The sequence below is a fragment of the Trichechus manatus genome, unplaced genomic scaffold, assembly GCF_000243295.1.
Source record: "Trichechus manatus latirostris isolate Lorelei unplaced genomic scaffold, TriManLat1.0 scaffold00031, whole genome shotgun sequence".
Lineage (NCBI taxonomy): Eukaryota > Metazoa > Chordata > Mammalia > Sirenia > Trichechidae > Trichechus > Trichechus manatus.
Window position 1 is genome coordinate 14,829,432 of NW_004443967.1, and position 6,902 is coordinate 14,836,333.

Sequence of the window (6,902 nt, forward strand, 5' to 3'; positions counted from 1 at the left end):
GTGTGCTGGCAAACGGACCTGAGAATCAGGTTCTTCGTTAATACAGTGGGGATCTTAGCTAAGGTAGTAAGAATCTTGGGAAGCAAGGTGAACCCTGCATCTAAATGTTCTAGTATAACCCTGAACAGTGTCACAGTGACTGACACATTCACTACCTCACAAGGAGGGAGACAGGGCAGGGGCTATCCCTCCCCCAGCACAGGCGTCCCAATGAGCCATCCCTTTCCCAAGCAGGGGCCTCCCACCACATGCCCTGCTGTGGGAACACAACTCGGCACAGACTTACCCTGGCCGGGACCCCAGGAAGTTTGGGGCCTCCCCCAACACGCCCTGCGGCGGGAACACAACTCGGCACAGACCTACCCTGGCCGGGACCCCAGGAAGTACAGGAAGGCTCGCTTATTGCCCACACATGGAGGACAGGGTGATAATTAAGACCCTCTGCTTCATTCTGTTCCTCCCTCGCTGGTAAACGGACTTTGATTGGAACCAGCAGCGGGTGGGGTGGCAGGAGGTGGAGAACAGCACTAACACAGTAGAAAATAAAACCCACCAGGAGGAGCCAGGGGCTGGGGTCTTGCACCTCCTTATGACTCTGGATGGTGACGGGATTCGAGGGGATGATCTCGACAGTCCTACTCAGCAGGCCGTGCCTAGTTGGAGTCTCAGGATGAAAGCGAAGGCTGAATCAACACCCCCATTCACTGTTGGGAGGCAGAGCAGCCCGTGCAGCTTGGAGCTGCACAACTGGTTCCTGAAAGCTCAGAAGGAATAAAATCAAACAAGGAGCAAGGGCTCCAGTGGGGCCCTCCTGCCCTCTCCGGAGAGCTGGCACAATCTCCACCTGCATCCTCCCCACCACCCCCAACTCAGTCTGGTTCTCATCTGAAGGGCTCCCCAGAGATGAAAGGCCTGCGCATCTTCCTCGGGTTTGTGGTTTCCAACGCTGGCAGCCTTGCCTCCAGTCTCAAAGCTGGAGCAGGATCACACATCCCTAAGTGAAGGCCAGATGGGTATCCCGGATAGTTGGTGGGCAGCGCAGGCAAGCCCTTGGGAGGCTGAGGCCCAGGAAGTCCCGGAAGGCCACCATGCTGGAACCCACGTGGCCATGGTCAGGCTCCTCATTGTGCCTCGAACGTCAGTTATCAGACCCCAGGGTTTAGGTGTTTGTTCCTAGAATAAGGCAATCCTTTCCATTCTGTTTATCGGAGAAGAAAGATTGGTCTTGCCAGAAACAGGCCAGGGCCCCCGGATGACTAGCTGGACCACTAAAGTCACTTGGGCAGCCATCTAGTGGATCCCAGCATGGCCACTGCAGACCCAGGCAAGGCTTCTCCTACCACCAAACACATCTAGCTACAGCGCCCATCCATCCACTCAGATCACCTTTTCCTGAGGCCTTGTCAGGCAGGTCAATATTCTGCATTCTTATTTTGATCTGTCACAACAATGCAGTATGCGCATTTCTCTGGGTGCACAAATGGACGAATACACTGTTGTGTCTTTGCAAAACCACAGCACTGCTACGCTGCTGCCATCATTTCACATAATAAAAGCTAAGGGCTTTGACTTGGACATCCACTTATTTGTAGATATTAAACAAAGAAGCACTTAGTCTTTTCCTGACACCTCTGCTAAAATTACAAGATAATTGGGTACTGCTGCAAATATTAATGCATAATAACAAAATGCTACAAGAAAAACAATGATCCTGCTGAGCTGACGGAGAACCAAGTGGTTCCAGGAGAAGTCAGCAAACCATATGGCAAGAAGAGTTTTCATTTTAACAAGCAGCCATAGACAGAACAGAGAGTAAAAGCAGGAACGAAATGCAACCAGATCTAAATTTAGCGGGTCGTTATTCATTGTTAATGACAAAAAGAGCTTCTTTTTGGGAGAGGAAGTTGAAATGTCTGGTTTGAAATTAAAGCAAACAAACAAAACAAAATACCAAGGCTAGTACAACAGAAATATAACGCTTTTAAATTAGGACATGCTCAGGGTATAAAAGTGCTAAGAGGACAAAAATGATGTACAAGTGGTTCTGGTGCCTCACGGGTTTGCCACTCAGCGAACTATGGAGTTTTCTATGGAGCTGCATGTTCTTTGTCTATTTCCTTCTCCCCCACCAACACATGGGATCTCAGTCTAGACCAGAGTTCTCAACAGGTGAGCTACCCGGTTGAAATCAACATGTGGTCCTGATTTTGGCTACTATTCAAAATGTCCCCTCTTGTGTTAATAGGTATTGACCGAAGGTAGAGCTGAGTGGGTGGTGCCACACAGAGTGGGGTAAAACTGAAATGATGAAGTAGAGGGAGAAGCACAAGAGCAGCCGCACAACTCATGGGACGTGCGAGAACCCCGCCTTCTGTGGTTGTGGGCGAAGGTTAACTGAGGCAGGATGTCCCTGCGCTGGGAGTAAATCAGGCCAACAGGCCAAAGTCAATGTGGGCGTGGTTGCAGACTCTGCGAGGCGCTGTCAGTGTTGACGGGAACCTCTTCAGCTCTTCCAAACTATCAAAAACGCTTACTCAAAATTATTCCTGAACTAGAAGGCAGGATGGGACAGAAAGCTGGTGATAGGGAACCCAAGGTTGAGAAAGGACAGTGTTGACATGTAATGGGGTTGTTACCCACTGTCATAGAGCAATATGTGTACTAACTGTTTAATGAAAAACTATTCTGTTCTGTAAACCTTCATTTAAAGTACAAAAAAAAAAAAAGAATTATCTATGTGAGATCAAATTGACAACCACAACTCAAAAGGTTTGATGGGAAGCCTAGTGGGGGCAGTGAGCCGATGATAATGGTGATGGAAGAATTTGGAAAAGGACAGTGAGAATAGGAGCACAACTGGAAGAATGTAATCGATGTCACTGAATCATACATGCAGAAATTTTTGAAATGGTGTGTCTTTGGCTACGTATACTTCACCAAAAAAGAAAAAAGGTCCTTCAAGGTCGAGAAGGGAAAGTGTTGACATGTTGTGGGTTTATTAACCAATGTCATAAAACAATATGCATACTGACTGTGTAATGAGAAACAATTTGTTCTGTAAACCTTCACCTAAAGTACAATAAAAATAAGTAAATAAATAAATAAATTATGCCTAAAACACAGCAGAGCTGAGCCAGCTCAGTACTCAGGAAACACTTGCTGTCAGGAGCTGTGCTACAATTCCATTCTGACAGTGGATGCATTTGTGGGGAGACAGCACCCCTCAGAGATCAAGATCACCGCTAAACAGGGTCCTGGAGCAGCTCCAAATTCTAGGGCGAGCCAAACGAAAATGCCATTACTCAACCACATCTGATGTTTGTAAATGTCCATTTCATCCTTATACACTGCATTCCTAGAGGAAATGGTTTTCCAACCCCGGAGTGAACGTCCATAAAATGTACTGTACATCCTGCTCCAGTTTTGGCAATCCAGCTAACACGCTCCCCTGACCTGCATGCAGGAGAGGCACCAGCACCCCTGCTGGTGAAGGAGCTCAGGAGTCAGGCACTGCCAGAAGTCCCAAGACACAGGACTGGACACCCACAGGACTGGCAGATCCCATTACCGCTGCCCACCAGAAACATCCCCAGACCCAGCAGCCAACACTGGAACAAACCACCACAAACCCTGGGCCCATGATGAACATGCGCAGAGACTCGCCGTGTAACTCTGGGCAGATCTGGCACACAGTTTCTTTTAGGAAAACGGGTGAGAGACAGAATTTTGAGGTGCAAACTGAACGTGCACGGTTAGGGTGGCCACTATGGCTTACTAACACACGTGCGCCCCCGCCACCTCCCATTTCACCCAAAGGTGGTTCAACGTTCTCAGAATCCCTCAAAGATCACTGAGGAGCTGCTCGGAGGTGTCAGCCCACGTGAAGCCTCCAGCCGGGCAGGCCCACTCATAAAATCCTGGGGAAGCTTCTGGACTTCTACATGAAATTACATTTAAAAAGGGGGCGTGTCTCAGGGACCATCGTTCGCAAATAACGCCACAAAGCCTTGGCAAAGAGGTCACTTGCTGAAGGTCATCAGCACAAAGCCTTGGCAAAGAGGTCACTTGCTGAAGGTCATCAGCAGACGAGAGGTCTCCACAGGCCTAGGTCCCTGCAGTTGCATCCCTGGCTGACCCTTACCTGGCCCACAACCCACTCTGCCAGTTTGGATCGGGGCGAGATTCAGCTCGGCCCCCAGTAGACTCTACAACGTGACCAGGGGACGAGCACACGGTTTCCACCAAGGACCACTGCGCTCCCCGTCTGTAACTCACCCCAGCTCCTCAGGAAGCTAGGCCTGAGGCCCTGATGGTGAAGGTGGGCCTTCTCCAAACCAGCCAGTCCCCTTGGGGCCCTATCCTCAATCAACATGCAGGGAACCTGCCTAGGAGTCTGAAGGAGAGGTGACTGAGAAAATTTGCTCATATACTTTTTCCTTCTTTTAAATGAGTGTTAGCTCGAGAAGGAAAAAAAAATTCCGAGGAGGATGAAAATCAATCGCACCAAGAAAACTGCCATTTTGAGACTTTTTGAGTAACAGCCAGCTTTTGTCAAGAATAGCTAAAGAAACTAAATCTAGGACCCCAAAACCTCGCTGCAGGTACAGGACTGACCCATCACCATTTTCTCAGCCACGCTCCAAATGTGTGCACATAGAACTGAAGGCTTGCCTCCGTGCACACTGCATTCCCAATAACCCCCAGAACGAACCCGTTATATGTGGCAGGGAAAGTTTCCTGTTTTTGAAAAATATCTTTAAGAAACCCTAGTAGCTGGTAACTCTAAACATCTAAGCTGATCAAGATGTGTCAGAATCAGCAAGCTGCTTCCCTTCTAAAGACTTCCGTCTAACGTCTACTTGAACTTGGAAATGATATGGTTCTGGCATGTCATATGACTATGTTTCTAGATCATTTTTATTCTTTCTATTCGTATGTTGAGAAGTCAGAACGCTACTTCCCATTCTGACTCAGGTTTCCTAGCAGGATAATTTGCACTGACTTATCTCTATTGCGGGAGCAGCAGCAAAAATCACTTTACAGCGAACTATATTGCTTCAGAGTTAATTACATGTATTCTGCTTCTGATAAATGAAAATACCAGATGCAATTAATTGAAAGACAATCAATATGATCCTGCTATTAGACATCCCAATGAAACATCCAGAGGCTGCTGGCGAGCCACAGTCATCAACTAATTGAAAACACATTTCCAAGAGGGGTTTTTAGAAAACGGAACTTTTACCTGGAGATATTTTACAATAACTCACCAATATAAATCTGTCCACAAACCCTACAGTTCACTGGATGGGCTGTCCGTCTTTTTGAGGGAACGCAGCTTCATTGGTTCAAAACCATTTAAGGTGATGAAACCCTGAAAGGAAAATGAATTGGGTCAGTGCAGCTGAAGTAGCGATTTTTTGTTGCTTACATCTAGCCATCCTTTAATTGCATTTTTCCAATGCCTTCGATTCTAAGCTACTAGAGGTTATTAAATGGTTTCATTAAAAATACTATTTGTCTTGCCTTAGTCACACACCGGATCAAATTAAACAGTAGAGCAGCAGAACAAATGAACTCTTTCCATCTATTCTGACACGAAGCCAAGTGGGCAACACCAGAAGGTGATATTGTGTCATCGCCGTGAAAATGTCATTTTGCTTTCTTTACACATCCCCAAGTAGGGAGCCAAGGGACAGAACAATCAATATCTGCAAGCAAAAAGTCTTAACCAACTGTTTGGAGGAATATGGAATTATAAAGTGCAATCCGCAAGCCTTTGCTTTCTAAGTGCTATTATTAGCATAAAGGCTGACAACTGTTAATCTCCTACTGGAGCTCTGATTAACGGTTGCAGTTGTCCATTAATAGAAGGCGTTTTAACTTACTGCTGAAATTGATTACTCAGTTAAGAATTCCATCCTAATGTTCAGTAAAACTGCACTTTCTTGGCAAATGCAATATGAAACGAGGCGATGCGTTAGGCAGCAAGCACATCCATTTTACTACAGGCGGGACAAGGAGGAAATAGATGGTGCCACCCATGGTATCGGGACCACTTCCTACACATGGAGCCGCAAGAGGGGCTCTAGAGCACCCAGTCCAGGTGTCCTCTCTATGGCTTCTCCAAGGAGAACAGCCAGAATTGCAACCCCGAAGTTGCTATGCAACTGAAGGTTCGTGTTTTAAGGTCGTCTTTCCTGAGCTCCAAGACAAACAAGAGGGGTACGCATCAGACACGAACTACTTCAGCTGACCCGATCTGTTCCAGCCCCTTCTTAGCATCAAGATTCAAGTGGTTGGTTAACAGAAAAAAATGCACAGAATTACTACAAACAGCCTCCTAGGCCCACCATTCAAATCTTCAGGAAGCTACAGTGAGAAACCCTCTCCTCCTGAAATGATGGGGCTAATCTCTTGGGATCCAATCCTGTGACATCCTCCTGCCCACTTATGCTGCAAGTCAGAGAGGGGCCTCCCAGGGCCTCCCACTCCCCACTCAAAGGAAAACTGTTCTCCTGCGCTCTTCTCTCTGCTTCAGGCTCACCAAGCAGAGGATCTGAGTGCTCCGACTACCACCAGCTCCTGCTTCCAAACTGCGATGGCAGAAACGATTCGGAAGAACTACTCAGGAAAAAGTGGCCTCTGCCGTCAAGGTTATCATGTACTTGAGGTCAACAAGTAATTCCCTCCCAACGGTAGATGCAAACCACTTTACAACCCAAATCTCCCAGTCCAGAGAGTGGGGCGGGGGGACGGGAGGGGGGTGACACACAGACATCCCAGCTTGTGGGGCACTAGCAGGGGAGGGGTAGACTAAGTCTCAGTGGTCCCAATCCGCTCGTGACACAATGCAAATGCAGTTTCATGTTAACTGACCATCTACAAGAGCCAAGAAACCA

At 47.5% G+C, this 6,902-nt stretch overlaps 1 protein-coding gene across 1 annotated transcript in view; it reads right to left on the bottom strand.

Annotated features, from left to right (window-relative positions):
- The window catches only part of CTBP2 (C-terminal binding protein 2), a 119,535-nt gene extending 113,388 nt beyond the window's left edge, over positions 1–6,147 (bottom strand). Inside the window, exon 1 of the mRNA XM_004374927.3 lies at positions 5,271–6,147. The gene's annotated coding sequence lies outside the window, so the exon portion shown is untranslated. The remainder of the gene's footprint in view (positions 1–5,270) is intronic.
- Between the last annotated feature and the right edge of the window lie 755 nt (positions 6,148–6,902).